The sequence below is a fragment of the Bubalus kerabau genome, chromosome 5 (genome assembly GCF_029407905.1).
Source record: "Bubalus kerabau isolate K-KA32 ecotype Philippines breed swamp buffalo chromosome 5, PCC_UOA_SB_1v2, whole genome shotgun sequence".
NCBI classification, from domain to species: Eukaryota; Metazoa; Chordata; class Mammalia; order Artiodactyla; family Bovidae; genus Bubalus; species Bubalus kerabau.
Window position 1 is genome coordinate 95503737 of NC_073628.1, and position 22910 is coordinate 95526646.

Below are 22910 nucleotides of genomic sequence, written 5' to 3' on the forward strand. Positions count from 1 at the left end.
ATCGGAATACCAAACCACCTGACCTGCCTCTTGAGAAACCTATATGTAGGTCAGGAAGCAACAGTTAGAACTGGACATGGAACAACAGACTGGTTCCAAAGAGGAAAAGGAGTACGTCAAGGCTGTATATTGTCACCCTGTTTATTTAACTTATATGCAGAGTACATCATGAGAAATGCTGGGCTGGAAGAAGCACAAGCTGGAATCAAGATTGCCGGGAGAAATATCAATAACCTCAGATATGCAGATGACACCACCCTTATGGCAGAAAGTGAAGAGGAACTCAAAAGCCTCTTGAAGAAAGTGAAAGTGGAGAGTGAAAAAGTTGGCTTAAAGCTCAACATTCAGAAAACTAAGATCATGGCATCTGGTCCCATCACTTCATGGGAAATAGGTGGGGAAACAGTGAAAACAGTGTCAGACTTTATTTTGGGGGGATCCAAAATCACTGCAGATGGTGATTGCAGCCAGGAAATTAAAAGACGCTTACTCCTTGGAAGGAAAGTTATGACCAACCCAGATAGCATATTCAAAAGCAGAGACATTACTTTGCCAACAAAGGTCCGTCTAGTCAAGGCTATGGTTTTTCCAGTGGTCAGGTATGGATGTGAGAGTTGGACTGTGAAGAAAGCTGAGAGCCGAAGAATTGATGTTTTTGAACTGTGGTGTTGGAGAAGACTCTTGAGAGTCCCTTGGACTGCAAGGAGATCCAACCAGCCCATTCTGAAGGAGATCAGCCCTGGGTGTTCTTTGGAAGGAATGATGCTAAAGCTGAAACTCCAGTACTTTGGCCACCTCATGCGAAGAGTTGACTCATTGGAAAAGACTCTGATGCTGGGAGGGATTGGGGGCAGGAGGAGAAGGGGACGACAGAGGATGAGATGGCTGGATGGCATCCCTGACTCGATGGACATGAGTCTGAGTGAACTCTGGGAGTTGGTGATGGACAGGGAGGCCTGGCGTGCTGTGATTCATGGGGTCGCAAGGAGTCAGACATGACTGAGCGACTGAACTGAACTGAACTTCCAGGTACTGAGTCTGCCCCCTTCCCTTTTTTGATCTCTTTGTTATGTAAAGGCTGAGAAGGATTTTTTTTTTTTTTTTAAATGAAGAAAGGAACCCAGAACCCAGCATGTTCTCCTTAACCTTTGGTGTTCCTGTAGGTTGAGGGGGACTCCAGTCTGAAAAGTTGGCCCTAAACATCCTATGACACTGATCAGCACCCTGCCCCATCCTCTCATTCTGCCCACTTCTCTTTCAGGCTTGGTTCTACTGAACTAGTGGTTCCCCTCTCAGCTGCAGTCTGTGGAGCTACGTCACGGACTTCCTGCCTGGGTGTGCTGGCCCTGTACAGACTGCTCAGTCACCTCCTGCCCCGAGGTGGGGACAGCAGAGTCGGGTTCTTATGAATGAAAAGAAAGGAATCGTCACCAGGCACGCCTCTGCACCTTTTCTCAACCGGCTTCCCAGGTAATAACTTGTGCTGACAACGAAAGAGAAATTTCCTGGGTGTATGTTTCCACATTCCCACTTCAAACAGCACAAGCTTGCTTAATCCTGAAGCCTAACAGGCATGCTTTGTAGGTAATCAATGATGTCTAATTTAATTCCTTAGATTCTTTCTTGCATTCCAAACATTGCTAGCCTGGACTTGTACCTAAGGAGCAGTTTTTTCCCTTGAATGCTCCAACATGTCACCTTTTCCAAATTCAAGTTACCAGGTATTTTCCTAAAGCCCAGGGTCTTATCTTAATTGCTGAGAAGAATTAGCCTATATATATATATATATATATATATATATATATTTGCAAAGTAAATAAAAGTCTCAAGAAATTTTTAAAAAATAACTTTCTTTGAGCACTTTTTTTTTTTTTGTCAAGGACAAAGTTAAAAATAACTGGATGTCTTCAGATCCTTCAGGCATATGCTACTCCAAGCCAACCAAACTGAAGGGAGTGCTCCACGTGGCACGCTTTTTATGGCACCCTCACTGGAGATCAGAAACTCACATCCTTATTTCTGTGAAGTTTTCCCACACAATACTTAAGGATAAGAGTTAGCCAGGTCAACAATGTAATAAAACCCACCTGGAGCTGGGTACTCACTGCTGCCAAGAATCCATGTGCAGAGAAATGTGACAGAGACTGAAAGAACCTCACCCTCTCTCATTGATGAGTGGTTTTCTCCACATTTGGGTTGACTTCTTGAGTTTGACTTCTTGCAACCTCTTTTACCAGAGATGGTCTAATTGATCTCTCTCTTTCTTCCCTCAAGCCCAAAAGTCCTTGGGCAAAGAATTCACTGATTCAGCTTAGGAGACCAGAGCATGGTCTACTCTGAACATGGTCTACTTGGAACAATGAAAGATGGTCATGGTCAACCAAAATGTTTTGAGTGGTTGCAAAAGGGAAGTAAGCAATGGTTAAAATCATGAATTGTCTTCTACAGCAGACCTGAGTTTTACTTTGAAGGTAATGAAGGAGTCATCGAAGGATTTTAAACAGGGTAGTGGCGGGACAAGAGTATGTTTTAATGAGCACACTTTAACGGGGCAGAGAGAGCTAGGAAGGGATTGAGTCAATGCAGCCATGTACCAGCGGATTTTGTCTCTCTCCTACTCATCTGTGTCTCATACAAGATTCAGGCCCACAGCAACCATGACGTGGGCCCCAGCATTTACCTTTGGCAAGATCAACTGCCAGGACGCTTGCTGCTTTTTTTTTTTAATAATTTATTTTTAAGTTTGCAAAATCAATGTTCAAACATATATGACAGTACAGAAAACAGTATAATGAACTACCATGCACCCATCTTCCAGTCACAATTTTCATAATATGGTCAATCTTATTTCACAACTCCATAATATCATCAAATGTCTTTATCACTGTTCATGTTTCTGATTTTATTTTACACTGCTTCATTTTTTTGAATAGGGGTCCAAATATGATCTACATACTATGATGATTAATATGTCTCGTAAGTCTGGTAAACTACTGATTATTTCTTTCATCTCCTTTTTTCTCTTTACTTTTCTTTCTTTTTTTGAAGAAACTTGCTGCTTTAACTGGGCGGGCAGAATCTAGTGAAGTACATGTATCCCCGACCCAGGAGATAAGGAGAAACTGTCTGTGGGTTCTGAGCCAAAGGAGGCTCTGTCACCATGCCTTCTGCCCTCTGCCCCCTGCCCTCTGCTGGCTGTGAGAGAATGCACGTGAGGGGGTCAGGTCCTAGAGGGCAGCCTTGGTATCTTTTGCTGGAATCATCAAGGCCCTGAAATGAGGGGGGAAATTATTTTTAATTGCATGTTTATGAACTACTGCAGGAGAAGAAAGTGTAGGAGAGGGAAAAGTGTTCCTCCACCCTCTTAGGTTCCCTGGCTGGCCTGAAAAGTAAACTCACAAGGACATTATTAATAGGAGAGAAAAACTATACACATTTGTTGAATATAAGTTTTACGTGACTCTGGAGTGAGCCTTTTTATGAAAATGAAAACCTGTAGAAATAGTTAAGCCTGAGTCTTCCTATACTAGGTTTGATGAGGAGTGGAAAGTCATGGAAAAACATGACATTTTAAAGGGCCATGAGCTAAAGGTGGTAAACGGAGAAACTTAGCAAGGCATATTCTTCCGGGCTCCTCTCAGCATCCCTCAATCTTTGGAAATAAGAATTCCTTTTTCTTCCAGGTAGAGAAAGGGCTGCTTTAGGGGAGAAGGGGGTATGCAGAGTTCTCCCTGCACCAGCCAGTTCTCAAATTCCTCCAGCTTCCAATATTTGATAAGCCAAGACACCATGTTCAGAGTCATGAGTTCTGAAGTCCATGCAGTAACCTCTGTGGGAGGCTGTTTTGCACCTTTTCCCTAATGTGGCCTCTTGAGGAATAGAATCATGTCATTTACATTGTCTAATTGCTGTAGGTCAGTTTGTTGGCTGCTTTCTTCTCAGAAGTATTACTGTTATTTCTAATTAATGGTTCATGCCTAGCAACTTGAGGATGAGAGCAACTTGAATCGTCTATACCAGTCTTGAACCACACCACTGACAGGGATAGAAAGTGCTGAACATAAACATGCTTCTCTCTCCTGTCACTGAGAACTGATATCCCAATTATCTGTTTTCCTCTTTAATGAAAAATAAACTCTGACATATGCCATAGATCAATTTGTGTAAGAAATCTGGCCTTACCTGAAGACTATTTGAAGGCATCCTTGCTGGACCTGAGTGTTAACCTCAGCCAGCAAGTGTGGATCAGCCCTAGGCTTCCACAAAATCCATGAAGACAGCCCCATGAGCCCCATGGTCCCTCAGCTCCTGGCCTTTAAAGAACTCTCATTGTTGAGGGGAGAGGAAACCAAGCATGTGATAAAACATACATTAGATTTCACTTCAGGACCATTTGTATTACTTATATCACTCATTAGAGTCCAAATGAAAAGTTGAAAACAACCTAACATTTTGGGTAAATTACTCCTCCCCTTTTTTTCCCAGTGAGTCAATGGAGAGAAAGTTATGATAAATCTTCAGAGGCCAAAACCAAAAGAGTGGGAACCTAGAGAAGTCAGGCAATATGTGAGTGCATAATGCCTGAGATTCTTCCAGAATCAATAAAGCCATTTACTCTCAGATTCAGAAAGCCCCCAAACAAAGCTGATGAAAGGAAACCTAATATGATCATCAGTGCTTGACACTGGTTTCCAATACCTTTCTGTGGTTTGGTTGGTTTCCTAGGTGGCGCTAGTAGTAAAAAATCCACCTGGCAGTGCAGGAGAAGCAGGTTAGATCCCTGGGTCAGGAAGATCCCCAGGAGAAGGAAATGGCAACCCACTCCAGTATTCTTGCCTGGAAAATTCTATGGACAGAGAAGCCTGGTGGGCTACAGTCCATGGGGCTGCAGAGATTTGGACACGACTGAGTGACTAAGCTCATGGACTGGTTGGTAATCTGAAAACCGATGGACTACATTTCCCAGACTGTTTCTCAGCTGAGGTCCTGCACGTGACTGAACTTCTGCTTGTGCCCTCCCGTGAAACTTGAAAGGCCGAAAGCAGGTGAGGCTATCTTCCTGCTACAGTTTTGTCTGTCAAGTGTAATCTGGAGACATATGAGTGTTTCAGGGCAGTGATGGTAACTGGACTCAGTGATCCAGCAGCCAGCAGCATGGTGAGGCTATAAGCACTGAGGCATCTGGGCTGATGCACGCACCATTCCTCTGTCTGGTCACCCGCCTCATGGAGCTTCCTGACTTATCGCTGTAGCTACAGAGGTGTGCCCTCATCCCAGGAATGAGGACAGTCCTGCCTCCCACCATGTTAAATGGTGTTCAACTTACCTGTGTTAAGTCTCACTCTCCTCACTCCTCTCTGAGGAGGACAGCATGGGCCTCCATGATCCAGACCATCAATTACTGGAGAAGAAATGGAAAAAATACAGAAAATCATCACACCTAAATGTATGAGGTTCATTCTGGGAGCTGTTGCCACTTCTTTCGTGTTTCTGCCTCTGTCTCGGGTGAAGCTCCCTAGTCTGTGTGTCTGCCTTAGAACAGAGACTAATCAGCAAAAAGGCCAGAAGCTCTGCTTCGGCCACTGCCATCTGATTACCTGTGTCATTTGCCTGCAATGCTGAGATTCTGCCACTGTTGCCTCTGGTGATTTCCTCTCTCTTGGTTCAGGGAACCCCAGCCTCTCCTACAATGTTTATTCTGCTTATCATTTTCATTTTCTTATTCCTTTATAAAATCTACAGTCTTGTAAGTATAATTATACCTCTTGGGTTTGTTGGTTCTACTTTAATATTTTTTGCTTAACGGTTAATTTTTTTGGCTTTTGTTTTACTTCATGTCTGCTGATTTTCTTAGGACTTTTAATGTGTGTTTCCCTCTATACAATCATAACTATTTTCTCATTATTTTTTTTCACAGTGAAAGCATTTAAAACTATTAACTGACCATCCCCAGGATTTTCTGTATTACAAGTTCTAATTATTGCTATTTACTTCAAGATCTGTTATTAAGTAATTGGCTTATGTCTTATTTTAGCAGTTACATTGGAGATTTATAAACATTTGCCATATGGGTTTCTTGTTATTCATTTGAATTCTTACTTCAATAACAATAATAACAATAAAGTATTACTAATATGTTTTCTACCTTATTATACAGTGACCAGAGAATATAACCTGGAGAATTTCTTCTATTGCTAATTTATTCAGGTCCAAGGAAAATAATTTTACTCATTAAGAAATTCCTGGTGCTTGTCTTTTATTTTCCCTGAGAAAATTGAAGAAGCAGAAGTCTGGTTAGTACTCCTGATGTTCTCAATGAATGTTCTCAAATGTATGTAGACACCTCAAACTGAGCAAAGTATGCAGATATCTGAAGCCATGAGCCTTCCAGATGTCACCTGAAGTGGAAAATCTAAAACTTCTCTTCAGGAAATGAAAGGGAAACTCCCCCTTCAATGAGCCAAATTCCTAGCATAATCTCTCTCAAAGTTTCCATATCATTCACACATCCAGACATTTCCACTGAGTTTGTGTGGTATACTCTCTCTTTATGTCATTACTCATTCCTTAATTATCTATTCCTCTGACCAGATCATTCCAGCAGAGTGATTTACATCACCAATTTCTCCTTGGTAAATTCCATTTTGCAACTTGTTTGCAATTATAGATCTTCTACATGGGGAGGAAGTAACATGCTTTATTTACTGTTGCATCCCCAGGGGCTAACTCACTACCCACTGTACATATGCTTGCTGAATTTAGTTTATTTTCATCTTTAACAAAACACATATCTGTCTTTTACTTCTATAACAAGATGTTAGAAAGAGATTCCTGCCCCTTCATCTCACTCATAAGAGGGGTGTGGGCTTTCATGGGGCTACTGAAAGTGCTTAACATCTGACCACTAGAGGTCTTAAGGGTTTGCAGTCTAATACCACCCAGAGAATCTCAGCTCAAAATACAAGCTAAGTGCTCTGGTGGCAAGGTCAGGGGAAGAACTTCTATATTGAGATTAGCCAACACTATTGGAGTTTGTCAGGGCAAGCCATTCTGATGGGAACCAGGTGTGAGGGCTCATCTTGGGTGCTTGTCCTAAACAGCATTCTAAAGAGGCAGCAGAACCCCAGCAGCAAAAAGCTGGAGATGAAAGCCAGATTACTAGAAACCAGAGGATGCACAAGCAACAATCCAGATTAGGGAAGTGTCTTCTCAGAACAAGAGAACTTGTAGTCTGAGAGACTTGATCTTGGCCACCAAAGTGCTTCATGAAAGACTCTGCTTTAAACAGCTGACATACTTAAACTGACTTTATTTAGTCAGTTCAACTGATGCTTTTTCTATCCCTTTTATACTCTGTGACCAGCAAGTTGGGGAAGGATGAGAAGATAGGCAGATGGAGATGCAGCCAATCACATTCCTCTTTCCCTCCAGAAGCTTCTAGGCTAAAACAGGCTGATTCAGGAGTAGGAGATGATAAGCCATTAAATCACACTTTGATATCTATTTAATATCTTCTCCTGGATATTCTAATTACTGACATCAGAATGGGTTTTTTACTTACTTACCTCCTGAACATAAAAGCCTTAGGATCCACCAGTTTTCACTGGAGAATAGGAAAGAGTTCTTCTTCTGAATAAATATTAAATTTATTTTAGTATTAATTTAATATCATTAATACTAATTTAAATAAATTAAAATAAACATTAAAAGGATGTCATTAAAAGACAATGAACTTGTACTTGTCATGAGTTATACATGGTCACTCTACTGCTTAGATTCCCTGTGATCCACTTGGTAACCAGTGAGGGATGAAGGGCAGTTCTAAAGCCAAGACCCACAAAGGTTATCTAAAGGCAATTAGTTGTCTTAGTTACAAAAAGAGGATCTCTAGTAGCTAGTTTAAGCAGAAAGGGAATTTATTATGGGATATTGGGTAGCTCAAGGGGCCAGAGAAATAAACTTATGGCTGAGATTCCAAAAACTCTTCCAAGAACTTCACCACAGAATAGCTCTTTCATCACGGGTCACAGAATCAAGCCATTACCACCCATACCCAGCCCTATTCCTCACATTATTTACTCCAAAGTTGCATGCCTGATTGGTGGAATCTAGATTACATGCCAGCAACATTCTATTCAACAAAGGTGGGAATTGTAACAGAACAGTTGAAGTATAGGGTCCATTTAAGACTTTGGACAGCCACAAATGACAGATGTCCTTATTATGGTTTATTCTGGCTTCTCATCCTGTTTATTTGCACTGTGGAGTAATTCTTGTCTTTTTTCCAGAAGCCTGAAGGAATGTCTAGGTTTTGTAATTTTTCTTGGCAATAGAAGTTTTGTTCCTATTAGGCTTCATGAAGATTACAAGTCATAGGGCAAGCTGCCTAGCGTTTTATTTATTTTTTCTGCTACTTAATCAGAAATCTCAACATTCAACTATAGCTTACCACACCCATGAAGATGTCTCAAGGAGCTCCAACTCACAATGACTTCTTTTGCCAATACAGCAGTCCATGTCCATCCCATTCACCACACTCATAGAATCTTCTACTGTCTTGCTGTTTATTGTCTTATTTGTAAAAGTAGCTGGAGTGGAGGGAAGAGAACTCCACCTGGGGATATTTGCCACAGACATTCATACATACACCTCCCATGCTTGATACCTGACAAACACTCAGCAAATATTTGTATAATCATCACGTTTAGAAGTTGGGACACCACTGGGTAGTAAGCTTCTGAAAAACAATCCAGTCACGTGATCAGAGTTTCACCACTTTCCCAGCATGCACCCAGCCTACCTAGTGGCTTAGGATCCTGCCCAAGGAATGTACCCAACTCAGTGCTTGCTGCCCATCACCCCTGTTTCAGTGTCTCTCTCCACTCCAGTGTCAATCAGAAGCACTGCTGGCTTCCACGCTGTTTTTTTCACAATTCTCCAAAGAAAGTTTCTATGGTACCAAAGCATGAAAAATGAGGACGTGTCATAAATAAGCTGTGTGACAGAAGTTGTAGGTCAGTGTCTCCTGAAGAGCTTCTAGGACCTACGCAAGCCCTCACAAATAGCTGGGTCTGCATTAGCATCAGATGTTCTCCTGCCTTCTTCCTCATATGAGTTTCTTCTAACACCATGTTTCCTAACCAGAGGAAATAGTTCTGTTTGTTGGGTTTGGTGCCTCTTTTTTCATGTTGTGGGATTTCCTTAGGTTTTTGTTCATCTTTGTGTTAGAGAACTTGGTTTGTTTTGCATAACAATTTTGTGTTAGTTATTTTAGACACAAGATCATTCCAAAAAATCATAAGCAATGTAATTCACTCTTGGCTAACAAATACTCCCAGCCAGGTTTCAGTCTCTCCAAGACACAGATCCCAAGGAGGGCTAACATTTGGCAAATTATCTCTTCAGGAGGGAGACAAAGATCATGAAAGTGTGGGTAACAAAAACTGGGGTGAAAAGTCAATCTTACACAAACAGTCAATGGTATCTGTGCAGCACTGGACACATGGTGACATTCTCCTCTAAACCCATTACTTAATTTGAAAACAGCTAGTCTGATTCCTTAGATTATGTTTGATTTATATTAGAGATGGTCTTTTCTCTGAAGAAATAGTCATCCTTGATTAAATTTTCCCCTAAACCATGCTATGTGGGAAGAGGAGGAGGAAGAGTAAAAAGTACCTATTGATAAAGGCAAATTACAGACAAAAGTGGAAATCTGCTGTCTTCTCTTGCTCCTGGGGAACAAGAGGCTATATCGTGTGATATCAGGGGAACCAAAAAGGACCACCAAGTTCTTACATAGGAGCTAAACTCTGACGTCTTTTTACAGTCAAAATAGCCTAACTAGAAGAAGTTCATTCAGATAAATCAAACATTTTCATTTTGGTATGAATTCATTCATTCATTCATTCACTAGTCACCACACATTTACTGATTGCCTCAAAGGTGCCAGGATTGCTGCTAGATTTTAGAAAGAGAACTGTAGACATGACATAACTCTTGCCTTCACTGACCCTAAAACCTAGTAAAGAAAGCAGACAAGCAGTTTGTCACTTCCAGTTGTCACCAGACAAGACAAAAAGTACAGGATTTAATGGAAATAGAAAGGGTAACTGTCTAGACTTAGAATGAAAAGGAGGCTTTCCTGGAATCAGCTAGTCAACATCTGGGCAAAGAAAGTCAACACTGCATGTAACTCAACTTTTTGGATATCACTCTACAACTGAGGAAGTTGGAGTGCTTATCCCATGATTTTTGAAATGCTATGAATCCATTCTAATTATATATGCACATCCATTTATATAATTTTATATACATTTGTAAATAGGACTTCACAAATCCTATTGTTTTTGATGAAGTATTTGATGTATGCAAAATAATATATACATTATAGAACACAGTGATAAAATACTCATTACTCCCTATCCAACTTAAGAATCAGAATGTTAGCGATACTTCCTTATGTTTAAAAGCCCTCACCCACAGACAGTCAAAATATCCATGCTTCTTGCTTACCTATGACCAGTTCTTTATAGAAAGAGGTGACAGCAATATGAGACCTCAAAGGCCTCATATTTCCCCCAGTGCCATGTTACCCAAAAGCCATAACAATAAAACCATAAAAATAAAAATGGTAACATTAGTTACCCTGATTCATAATCAGTGCTTACTGTATGCCAGGCAATCTTCTAAATATTTTGTGTACATGAATTAACTTAATCTACTCAGTAACTCTGTGAAATAAATATTACCACCCTCCTTCTTATTCTAGAGAACAAACTGAGGCATGGAGTAGTCCAGTATTTTGCCCAAGGTCACACAGCTAGTGAAGAGTAAAACCAAGATGCAAATAGGTCATCTGATTTTTGAGTCTGTTCTAGCCACACTAGCCCACCGCTGCAGACAGGTGATAATGATGATGGTAATGGTGCTGAAGGCAGTGCTGGTGGTAACTTTTCTTCTTAAATATGGCTGGTCCTCTAGTAGAACGTTAGATTCAAAGTTGGAGGGAATATATCAACAGATTCATCCGTCCCATAGATTTAGAACTTCTTGACAATAAGAATTAGGATGAGAAATTATAGATCTAAGGCCCATGGTTGTGAAGTGGTGGCAGACTTTGTTCTGGAACCTGAGGATCTTACCTTAAGTACATCACTCATTCTAGAACACCAGATTGGCTAGGTTTCACAGGATATCTTAACTCTTGACTTGGAAATAAAGCAGAAGTAATGAATTAAACCAGAAAAGTCAATGGCGAAGTTTTCATCTCTCTGCTTGATCACTACTGCAAGGAATCTAGAGATATTATGTTTGTAAAAATTTCAAGTGAGTCATTTTAAATCTCTTTGTAGCAAAGATGTGGACTCTCAGATCTTTTTGGGGTAGTGGTGGATAAGGTTGTACTCCAGGCACCTAAAACAGTGCCTGCACTGTTCCATGAAATATAAGTTCCATGAATATCAATTGCTAACATCATAACCACTATTCTATGATTTCAAAGTAGGAAAAGGCCCTTGGAAAATAATTGATTTGAAGATCTCACTGCTGTTGGTATTCAAGACTTTATTTTAATGGTTGTATTAAATATTTAGATTTCTGAAGAATAATTTGTAGTACTGCCATATTGCATGAATTAATCTGTACAATGACATTAGAAACTACACAAAATAAAGCATCACTTGATTACAAGAGTGATGGAAAGCTTGCATTTGACCACTTGTATTTTTAAGACAAATATAAATATGATTACTCCCCACCAACATGCATTAACCTCAGCACAATTAGAAACCAGACCAAGAACAGTTTTATAAGTTTCAAGTTATGTCTAAAAATATAATAGGTGTAAAAATGATAAAGGTAGATTTGAGCTGATTCCTTGATACTTTGAGGTTTTTAACATGGCTCTGTGAGTTGTTCTTTATACAGTCAATTTCTTATTCTCTCCAACTGTTTTAGCTGAGCAATCCTAGTTACTGTAAAAAAAAAAAAAAAAAAAAAAAAAAACCAGACTCTCAATAACTTAAAGCAGAGGAAATTTCTTGTGTGTAGACCCAAAAAGTGTTTCTGATTGGTGATGAGAAAGGGGAAAGATATTCTATTGCATGTAGTTTACAGACCTAGGCTGAAGAGGGTTCAAAGTTGCCCTGGAGATCAATATCCAGTCCCTATATAGGAGAAGAACATGGATGATGCCAAGTAGGAAGTGCTATGACTCACATTTCACTGGTCAGAACTCAGTCACATGGCCACCTCCAACTGTGAGGGGGGCTGAGAGTACCAGAGAGAAAAGAAGACAGTTTTGTCGATTAGTTAGTAGCCTCTGCCAAGGTAAATCTTTTTTTTCTCATCCGTAAAATGATAAATCTGTCTTTTTTTAAAACTTTCTTAAGCCTATATGTGTGTGTTAGTTGCTCAGTTGTGTCCGACTCTACGCAACCTCATGGACTGTAGCCCACCAGGCTCTTCTGTCCATGGCAAGAATACCATAGTGGATAGCCATTTCCTTCTCCAGGGAATCTTCCCGACCCAGGGATCAAACACAGGTCTCCTGCATGGCAGGCAGATTCTTTACTGTCTGAGCTATCAGGAAAGCTTGACGTGAAAGTCACTCAGTCATGTCCGACTCTCCGCGACCCCGTGGACTATAGGGTCCATAAAATTCTCCAGGCCAGAATACTGGAGTGGGTAGCCTTTCCCTTCTCCAGGGGATCTTCCCAACCCAGGCATTGAACCCAGATCTCCCACCTTTCAGGAGGGTTTTTTACCATCTGAGCCACAAGTGAAGCCTTCAGGAAAGCTTAAGCCTATATAATTTTCAATAATAAAACAAAAAGCTACAGGCCCACTGCTTCATACAGATCATAAAGTCTTTGCTATTTGCCAGTGATGCAAAATATTCCATTTATCTTATTCATCTTTCTTGCAAACCCACAAATTGTTCTCTCTCTCTGCTTATTTAAGAAGCTCTTATATCTCTGATTTCTGTTACATAAGACACTACAGGTAGTGACTAAAGATTACTAAATATCTTGAAAATGTCATGAACTGAACTGTGCTTAGGGCTTCATTTCACCTGTACAACAGTCCAGTGAGATAGGTTTCATTATCCCTATTTGTACAGTGGTAGAACAGAGGAGGCAATGAGTAGGGGACCTACAATTAAATAATAGCCAAAGAACACAGCTCATAAGTAAGGGTAAAATCTCAACTTGAAGTTAAGCCTCTGTTGATTCCAAATCTTGGGTTTATACCAATAAAAATCACTCTGCTTCCTTTTTATATATCTCTCTCAGATTTTCCAGAATACCTACAAGTGTCAGGCACCTGGTGAAAGAAATTGAACAAATACCCATTCAAATAAACTGAATTGAAATAATAATAACCTTTATTGTAAACCTCAAGTTTAATAAGCCTCTATTATAAATCTATGCTCTTAAAGGACATTTACACTGTCCCTTCCTAGATTTTTTTGTCTTCTCCATGCCAGTTTTATATTTGCTTTTACTTCATTGCATCCCCTCATTCCCTTTCTCAGTGCCCCCGAGGGCCATCTTAAGCGTTTCTAAGAAGGAAGCATTTATTTAGGAAGTTATATCATACATTGTGCTGACTGCCACTTAGCCACTCAAGAATTTCTGGTGAAAGTCTTAGGAAGAGCGTGACTTACAATAATTTGAGAAAGTTTCCTATCTTATTTAACTTTATGGGAAAAACTAATTCAGTGAAATGTGGATTTAGACTCAACTGTCTGCTTGTCTAGACTTAGCTTGGGTCATTCATTTCCTTGTCTCCTTAGCTAGACATTTATTCCTCTTCCAGAAATATTCCTGTTGCATACTAAATGAGTTATATTTTCAATTCAAAAATTGATAGGGAAGTCAGCCAAGCCAGAGGAAAATCTTTTTTTTTTTTTTCCTAGTCTAAGAGCAGCCAGCAGAAGCTTCCTGTTACAACTGTCTTCTGCGTGTAAGCACGTGACCAGGCTACAGACTCAGAATGAATTCTATCGCTACTTTACAGTCTGTATAAAGTAACCTGTTCTATGCACAAAGAAGCTGTGGGCAGGTGAGTAATAATGGTATGATTTTGTGTGGGGGTGGGTAGCTAATTATGGTTTATCAGACTTGTCTAACAAATTGTATCCATAGGAACTAACTACCTTCAGAAAACAATAAAAGTATGGGTCCTTAGGGACCTATTTCCATACTACCAATGTAAATAAAAACAAATCACTTGGAGGCAGGATTCAGGCTTATATAAGAAACATTTCATTATTTCATAAACTGACATTATTAACAAAGATACTCCATTGTTCAGACATTGCAACATTTTGGAAAGCCAAAAATGTGGACCCATTTTATTAGCAATATCAATGTATTATCTCTGTATCTGCTGTTTCTTCCAGGTAAATCATTTATGTACTCACAAAAAATTATGCACTGGCCAACCTTATATACTCAGCACTGTGCCAGGTATAGAAACTCATCATTATGTTGCCTGAGAAAAAAACTTGCTTCAAATCACTATAGTAAAAAAATTTTAAATAATGTGTCATAAAAATAATTGTATAATGAGAATTTAAAGAAAGGAAAAGAGCTCTTCTTCCTAGTAGCATTAAAGGAGAACTTAACAGAGGAGCTTTCTTTGAGTTAATTCTTAAATGATGATTGTACCTTTATTTTATTCCACATTTCCACAACAGTTTCAAAATACTAATATAACTACCATCAATACAGTTAATAAGATCAATTTAAAATCTATTTTCAATATATCTTCCCCTTCCCATTTTAAAGTTATGGTGTCAGAGGATATAGCCATTGTATAGTATAACCTCCTCCTTTCAAGTCTTATCTTTATTAAAACTTGGTTTCTCAGATCACAAGTCCCTAGGTCAAAGTCTATCTAGTTATTATAGTTTATTTTCTAATAGATTCTTCAGGAAGGGTTCATGGGAACAATATTTCCTGAGTTTTTAAAGTTGAAAGCAACTTTTCTATGCCCATTGTACTTGAATGTTATTTTTGCTGGATATAAAATTTTTGTCTTGTATTTTCTTGAGTATTTTAAATGTTCTCCATTTTCTTCTGGCTGTGTGTTTTTAGTAGACTGTATAATGCCTCTCCCCACTCAAAAATCTCCATGTCCTAATATTTGCAACCTGTGTATATGTCAACTTATATGGCAAAAGGGATGTGGCAGATGTGATTGAGAGTCTTGACATGGGGAGGTTACCCCAGAGTTTCCAGATGGACCTAAATGTAATCACAGGTATCCTTATGAGAGGAAGGCAGAGGCAGATTTGACTACAAAAAAAGAGAGAAGGCAATGTGATGATTGAAGCAAGGGGAGAAAATGTGAAGTGAGCCAGGGTTATTGACCAATGAATGAGAACAGCCTCTAGTAGTTGGAAAAAGCAAAGAAATGGATTCTCCCTGAGAGCCTCCAGAATAGTCAGCCCTTCTGCCATCTTGATCTTAGCCCTATAGGATTCATGTCAGACTTATGGCCTCTAGAATTGTAAGAGAATAGATTTCCGTTGTTTTAAGCCCACTAGTTTCTGGTAATCTTTTACAGCAGAAAAAGAAAACGAATAAAGTGTTAGTCCTAAAGAGTCTGGTGAAAATATTTTTGCCTAGATGCCCATTAAATTATTTTCTTTTTTTAAGTTCAGTAATTTTACTATGTCTTGGTATTGGTCCTTCAGGGTCAGTATTCCCATGCATGTAATACGTGGTTTCAAATTTTATCATTTCAGAAGAGATTTTTTAAACTATAGTTTTGGACACATTTTTCTGTTTTTAAAATTGGTTTCTTCCTCAAGGACTCCTATTATCTTACATATTGGAGCTTCCTTGCCTTTTCTCCATGCTGTCACTTTCCCTTGAATACTGGACCCAGAAAGATAACATTTTTATACCTTTGAGTATAAAAATAGCTGCTCCTTCATTTCCACCTTCTATATTTCATGCAGTCTTCTCCCTGCAAGCACACAGGAAAAAGAAAGCGAGAAATTAAACTTCAAGGTTAGCTAACTTGTACTAGTACAAACCCACCACAGTTCACCCATTGTCAACACATCATCTTTTAATCATACTAACTTCCAAATAAAAATGATACCAAAATGATGCTTCCACCCAATGATGGAGCTATTCCTTGTATAACCAAAAACATGTTAACTCTCTCCCACAAATAAGATACAAAGTTCACTTATTCATTTTTGGATGATGTTCCATTGCTCTTCCAGCTGAGTCACACTAACATATAACATTAACACTGTGAACACAGCTACAGTGTTCACAGTGGAAGGAATGAGAAAGGGGAAGGAAAAGAGTGGTTAATTTATGCGTGTGCTGTGCTGTACTTAATCACTCAGTCATATCCAACTCTGCGACCTCATGGACTGTAACATACCAGGCTCCTCTGTCCATGGGGATTCTCCAGGCCAGAATGCTGGAGTGGGTTGCCATGTCCTCCTCCAGTAATATATACATAAACATGGTCATATCAAAATAAGGGAAATACTCATAATTATTATAGTTCTTATTTACAAAGTTGGTCACATGGTCATAGAAGTGACCAATTTTTTAACTTCCTTTTTCATAATTCACCCCCACCTCATTGGCCCCTACCAACATGTTTTGCTTCAAACAGCTAGTTCCTTCAGATTTTCAGATCTTGAGTTAAATGGCATCTCCTCAACAAGGTCTCTTCCCCATTTAAAGTCAATAACCTCACTTTTTTTCTCATAGTATTAACATTTTTATTTCTTTTGTTTTCACTTGTTTCTAATTTCTTCATGACTCTCAAAATATTAGTTTTAATGAATGAACAAATGAATTCCTCACCACAAAATCTACCACTTACATCATACCAATCAACAGGTCCTATTAGTTTTCATTCCTCATATCTTTCAAATCGATTCCTTTCTTTATAGTTATCAACACCAGTTTTTATCTGACATCTTGATATCAGATATCTAGCTTCTCCTCACTCCACTTAGTGCTACATACTATATTCAATACTTACTGGAAAGAACTGATTCTGTATTTTTCTTTATATTTTGACTACCTAGCATAGTAGGCACACCATAATGCAAAGTAGGAATTCAACAATTATCTGTAGATGAATAAATAAAATGTTATCAATGATATGCTGCTGCTGCTACTACTAAGTCGCTTCAGTCATGTCCAACTCTGTGCGACCCCACGGATGGCAGCCCACCAGGCTCCCCCATCCCTGGGATTCTCCAGGCAAGAACACTAAGGAATGCTATATAAGAAATCAGGCTTCCCAGGTGCCTCACTGGGAGAAAAAATCCATCTGCAATGCAGGAGATGCAGGTTCAATCCCTGGATCAGGAAATCCCCTGGAGGGCACGACAACCCACTCCAGTATTCTTGCCTGGAGGCTCCCAGGGACAGAGGAGCCTGGCAGGCTACAGTCCATAGGGTCACAAAGAGTCAGACACAACTGAAGCAACTGAGCATGCATGCATGCATATAAGAAATGTATTAACTCAGTCTCTAGTCTCTTTATCTTATAATTCAACATTCTAAAAATGAAAATTCATAGACAAACTTATTTTGAACTTTCAGATGTTTGCTCTTACAAAAATGCTATGTATTTTATCTCTAATAAAGTCAGATTTAATTGTAAATGGAATGAGAATTGCTTATTGCCTAAAAGAGTGTGTTTGCATAGATTTTCTTTTTTTTTCTTCAAATTAAAAATGAATTTTATTTATTTATTTATTTAATTTTATTTTATTTTTAAACTTTACATAATTGTATTAGTTTTGCCAAATATCAAAATGAATCCGCCACAGGTATACATGTGTTCCCCATCCTGAACCCTCCTCCCTCCTCCCTCCCCATACCATCCCTCTGGGTCCTCCCAGTGCACCAGCCCCAAGCATCCAGTATCGTGCATCAAACCTGGACTTTGGGAGAATGGCATTGAAACATGTAAAATATCATGTATGAAATGAGTTGCATAGATTTTCAAGAGTTTAAAATAGTATCAACATGACTAAACAGAGAGAAATAGTATAAATGAAAAATATACAAATAATGTATATTTTATCAATTTTGTATTGACTGAATAATATTCTATAGTGCATCTGGATAATACATGAGTGCTTCTGCTACTGCTAAGTCACTTCAGTCATGTCCAACTCTGTGCAACCCCATAGACAGCAGCCTACCAGGCTCCCCCGTCCCTGGGATTCTCCAGGCAAGAACACTGGAGGGGGTTGCCATTTCCTTCTCCAGTGCATGAAAGTGAAAAGTGAAAGTGAAGTAGCTCAGTTGTGTCCAACTCTTAGTGGACTGCAACCACCATGGACTGCAGCCTACCAGGCTCCTCCATCCATGGGATTTTCCAGGCAAGAGTACTAGAGTGGGGTGCCGTTGTCTTCTCCAACATGAGTGCTAGGAGAGGCATAAACAATAGACAGAACAGCAACAAGTATTTGGGGTTTGAGAGTAAAAGATCAAAAATAATGGCTTATTTTCATTTCTTTTTTTTGTATTATTATTTTTTTAATTTACAATATTGTATTGGTTTTGCCATATATCAACATGAATCCGCCACAGGTATACATGTGTTCCCCATCCTGAACCCTCCTCCCTCCTCCCTCCTCCCTCCTCGTACCATCCCTCCGGGTCATCCCAGTGCACCAGCCCCAAGCTTCCACTATCATGCATCGAACCTGGACTGGCAACTCGTTTCATATATATTATACATGTTTCAATGCCATTCTCCCAAACCATCCCACCCTCACCCTCTCCCACAGAGTCCAAAAGACTGTTCTATACATCAGTGTCTCTTTTGCTGTCTCATATACAGGGTTATTGTTACCATCTTTCTAAATTCCATATATATGCGTTAGTATACTGTATTGGTGTTTTTCTTTCTGGCTTACTTCACTCTGTATAACATGCTCCTGTTTCATCCACCTCATTAGAACTGATTCAAATGTATTCTTTTTAATGGCTGAGTAATACTCCATTGTGTATATGTACCACAGCTTTCTGATCCATTCATCTGCTGATGGACATCTAGGTTGCTTCCATGTCCTGGCTATTATAAACAGTGCTGCGATGAACATTGGGGTACATGTGTCTCTTTCAGTTCTGGCTTCCTCGGTGTGTATGCCCAGCAGTGGGATTTCTGGGTCCTATGGCAGTTCTATTTCCAGTTTTTTAAGGAATCTCCACACTGTTCTCCATAGTGGCTGAAATAGTTTGCATTCCCACCAACAGTGTAAGAGGGTTCCCTTTTCTCCACACCCTCTCCAGCATTTATTGCTTGTAGACTTTTGGATAGCAGCCATTCTGACTGGTGTGAAATAGTACCTCACAGTGGTTTTGATTTGCATTTCTCTGATAATGAGTGATATTGAGCATCTTTTCATGTGTTTGTTAGCCATCTGTATGTCTTCTTTGGAGAAATGTCTATTTAGTTCTCTGGCCCATTTTTTCATTGGGTCATTTATTTTTCTGGAATTGAGCTGCAGGAGTTGCTTGTATATTTTGAGATTAGTTGTTTCTCAGTTGCTTCATTTGCTATTATCTTCTCCCATTCTGAAGGCTGTCTTTTCACCTTGCTTATAGTTTCCTTTGTTGTGCAGAAGCTTTTAAGTTTAATTAGGTCCCATTTGTTTATTTTTGCTTTTATTTCCAATATTCTGGGAGGTGGGTCATAGAGGATCCTGCTGTGATGTATGTCGGAGAGTGTTTTGCCTATGTTCTCCTCTAGGAGTTTTATAGTTTCTGGTCTTACATTTAGATCTTTAATCCATTTTGAGTTTATTTTTGTGTATGGTGTTAGAAAGTGTTCTAGTTTCATTCTTTTACAAGTGGTTGACCAGTTTTCCCAGCACCACTTGTTAAAGAGATTGTCTTTAATCCATTGTATATTTTTGCGTCCTTTGTCAAAGATAAGGTGTCCATAGGTGTGTGGATTTATCTCTGGGCTTTCTATTTTGTTCCATTGATCTATATTTCTGTCTTTGTGCCAGTACCATACTGTCTTGATGACTGTGGCTTTGTGGTAGAGCCTGAAGTCAGACAGGTTGATTCCTCCAGTTCCATTCTTCTTTCTCAAGATTGTTTTGGCTATTCAAGGTTTTTTGTATTTCCATACACATTGTGAAATTATTTGTTATAGCCCTGTGAAGAATACCATTGGTAGCTTGATAGGGATTGCATTGAATCTATAAATTGCTTTGGGTAGTATACTCATTTTCACTATATTGATTCTTCCGATCCATGAACATGGTATATTTCTCCATCTATTAGTGTCCTCTTTGATTTCTTTCACCAGTGTTTTATAGTTTTCTATATATAGGTCTTTAGTTTCTTTAGGTAGATATATTCCTAAGTATTTTATTCTTTCTGTTGCAATGGTGAATGGAATTGTTTCCTTAATTTCTCTTTCTATTTTCTCATTATTAGTGTACAGGAATGCAAGGGATTTCTGTGTGTTGATTTTATATCCTGAAACTTTACTATATTCATTGATTAGTTCTAGTAATTTTCTGGTGGAGTCTTTAGGGTTTTCTGTGTAGAGGATCATGTCATCTGCAAACAGTGAGAGTTTTACTTCTTCTTTTCCAATTTGGATTCCTTTTATTTCTTTTTCTGCTCTGATTGCTGTGGCCAAAACTTCCAAAACTATGTTGAATAGTAATTGTGAAAGTGGGCACCCTTGTCTTGTCCCTGACTTTAGAGGAAATGCTTTCAATTTTTCACCATTGAGGATAATGTTTGCTGTGGGTTTGTCATATATAGCTTTTATTATGTTGAGATATGTTCCTTCTATTCCTGCTTTCTGGAGAGTTTTTTTATCATAAATGGATGTTGAATTTTGTCAAAGGCTTTCTCTGCATCTATTGAGATAATCATATGGTTTTTATTTTTCAATTTGTTAATGTGGTGTATTACATTGATTGATTTGCGGATATTGAAGAATCCTTGCATCCCTGGGATAAAGCCCACTTGGTCATGGTGTATGATCTTTTTAATGTGTTGTTGGATTCTGATTGCTAGAATTTCGTTAAGGATTTTTGCATCTATGTTCATCAGTGATATTGGCCTGTAGTTTTCTTTTTTTGTGGCATCTTTGTCAGGTTTTGGTATTAGGGTGATGGTGGCCTTGTAGAATGAGTTTGGAAGTTTACCTTCCTCTGAAATTTTCTGGAGGAGTTTGAGTAGGATAGGTGTTAGCTCTTCTCTAAATTTTTGGTAGAATTCAGCTGTGAAGCCGTCTGGACCTGGGCTTTTGTTTGCTGAAAGATTTCTGTTTACAGTTTCAATTTCCATGCTTGTAATGGGTCTATTAAGATTTGCTATTTCTTTCTGGATCGTTTCTGGTTTTCAGTTTTGGAAAGTTGTACTTTTCTAAAAATTTGTCCATTTCTTCCATGTTGTCCATTTTATTGGCATATAATTGCTGATAGTAGTCTCTTATGACCCTTTGTATTTGTGTGTTGTCTGTTGTGATCTCCCCATTTTCATTTCTAATTTTATTGATTTGATTTTTCTCCCTTTGTTTCTTGATGAGTCTGGCTAATGGTTTGTCAATTTTATTTATTCTTTCAAAGAACCAGCTTTTGGCTTTGTTGATTTTTGCTATGGTCTCTTTTGTTTCTTTTGCATTTATTTCTGCCCTAATTTTTAAGATTTCTTTCCTTCTACTAACCCTGGGGTTCTTCATTTCTTCCTTTTCTAGTTGCTTTAGGTGTAGAGTTAGGTTATTTATTTGACTTGTTTCTTGAGGTATGCCTGTATTGCTATGAACTTTCCCTTTAAGACTGCTTTTACAGTGTCCCACAGGTTTTGGGTTGTTGTGTTTTCATTTTCATTTGTTTCTATGCAAATTTTGATTTCTTTTTTGATTTCTTCTGTGATTTTCTGGTTATTCAGCAGCGTGTTGTTCAGCCTCCATATGTTGGAATTTTTAATAGTTTTTCTCCTGTAATTGACATCTAATCTTACTGCATTGTGGTCAGAAAAGATGCTTGGAATTATTTCAATTTTTTTGAATTTGCCAAGGCTAGATTTAAGGCCCAGGATGTGATCTATCCTGGAGAAGGTTCCGTGTGCGCTTGAGAAAAAGGTGAAATTCATTGTTTTGGGATGAAATGTCCTATAGATATCAATTATGTCTAACTGGTCTATTGTATCATTTAAAGTTTGTATTTCCTTGTTAATTTTCTGTTTAGTTGATCTATCCATAGGTGTGAGTGGGGTATTAAAGTCTCCCACTATTATTGTGTTATTGTTAATTTCCCCTTTCATACTTGTTAGCATTTGTCTTACATATTGAGGTGCTCCTATGTTGGGTGAATATATATTTATAATTGTTATATCTTCTTGGATTGATCCTTTGATCATTATGTAGTGACCTTCTTTGTCTCTTTTCACAGCCTTTGTTTTAAAGTCTATTTTATCTGATATGAGTATTGCTACTTCTGTTTTCTTTTGGTCTCTATTTGCATGGAAAATCTTTTTCCAGCCCTTCACTTTCAATCTGTATGTGTCCCCTGTTTTGAGATGGGTCTCTTATAGACAACATATATAGGGGTCTTGTTTTTGTATCCATTCAGCCAGTCTTTGTCTTTTGGTTGGGGCATTCAACCCACTTATGTTTAAGGTAATTATTGATAAGTATGATCCCATTGCCATTTACTTTATTGTTTGGGGTTCGAGAAGAAAGGTATAACTAAATGCTAAGTACAATGCCTGGTATATAGTAGTAGTAGAGCACATTTATACTGACTGCCTATTGCTTAATTTATAATAGTGAATGAGATTTTTATAAATTCAAAGTTTCAAGTTGCCTTACTTAAAGAACAATCAAAGGATAACAGAATATTAACTCTTAAAACTGATTATAGGGGGTAG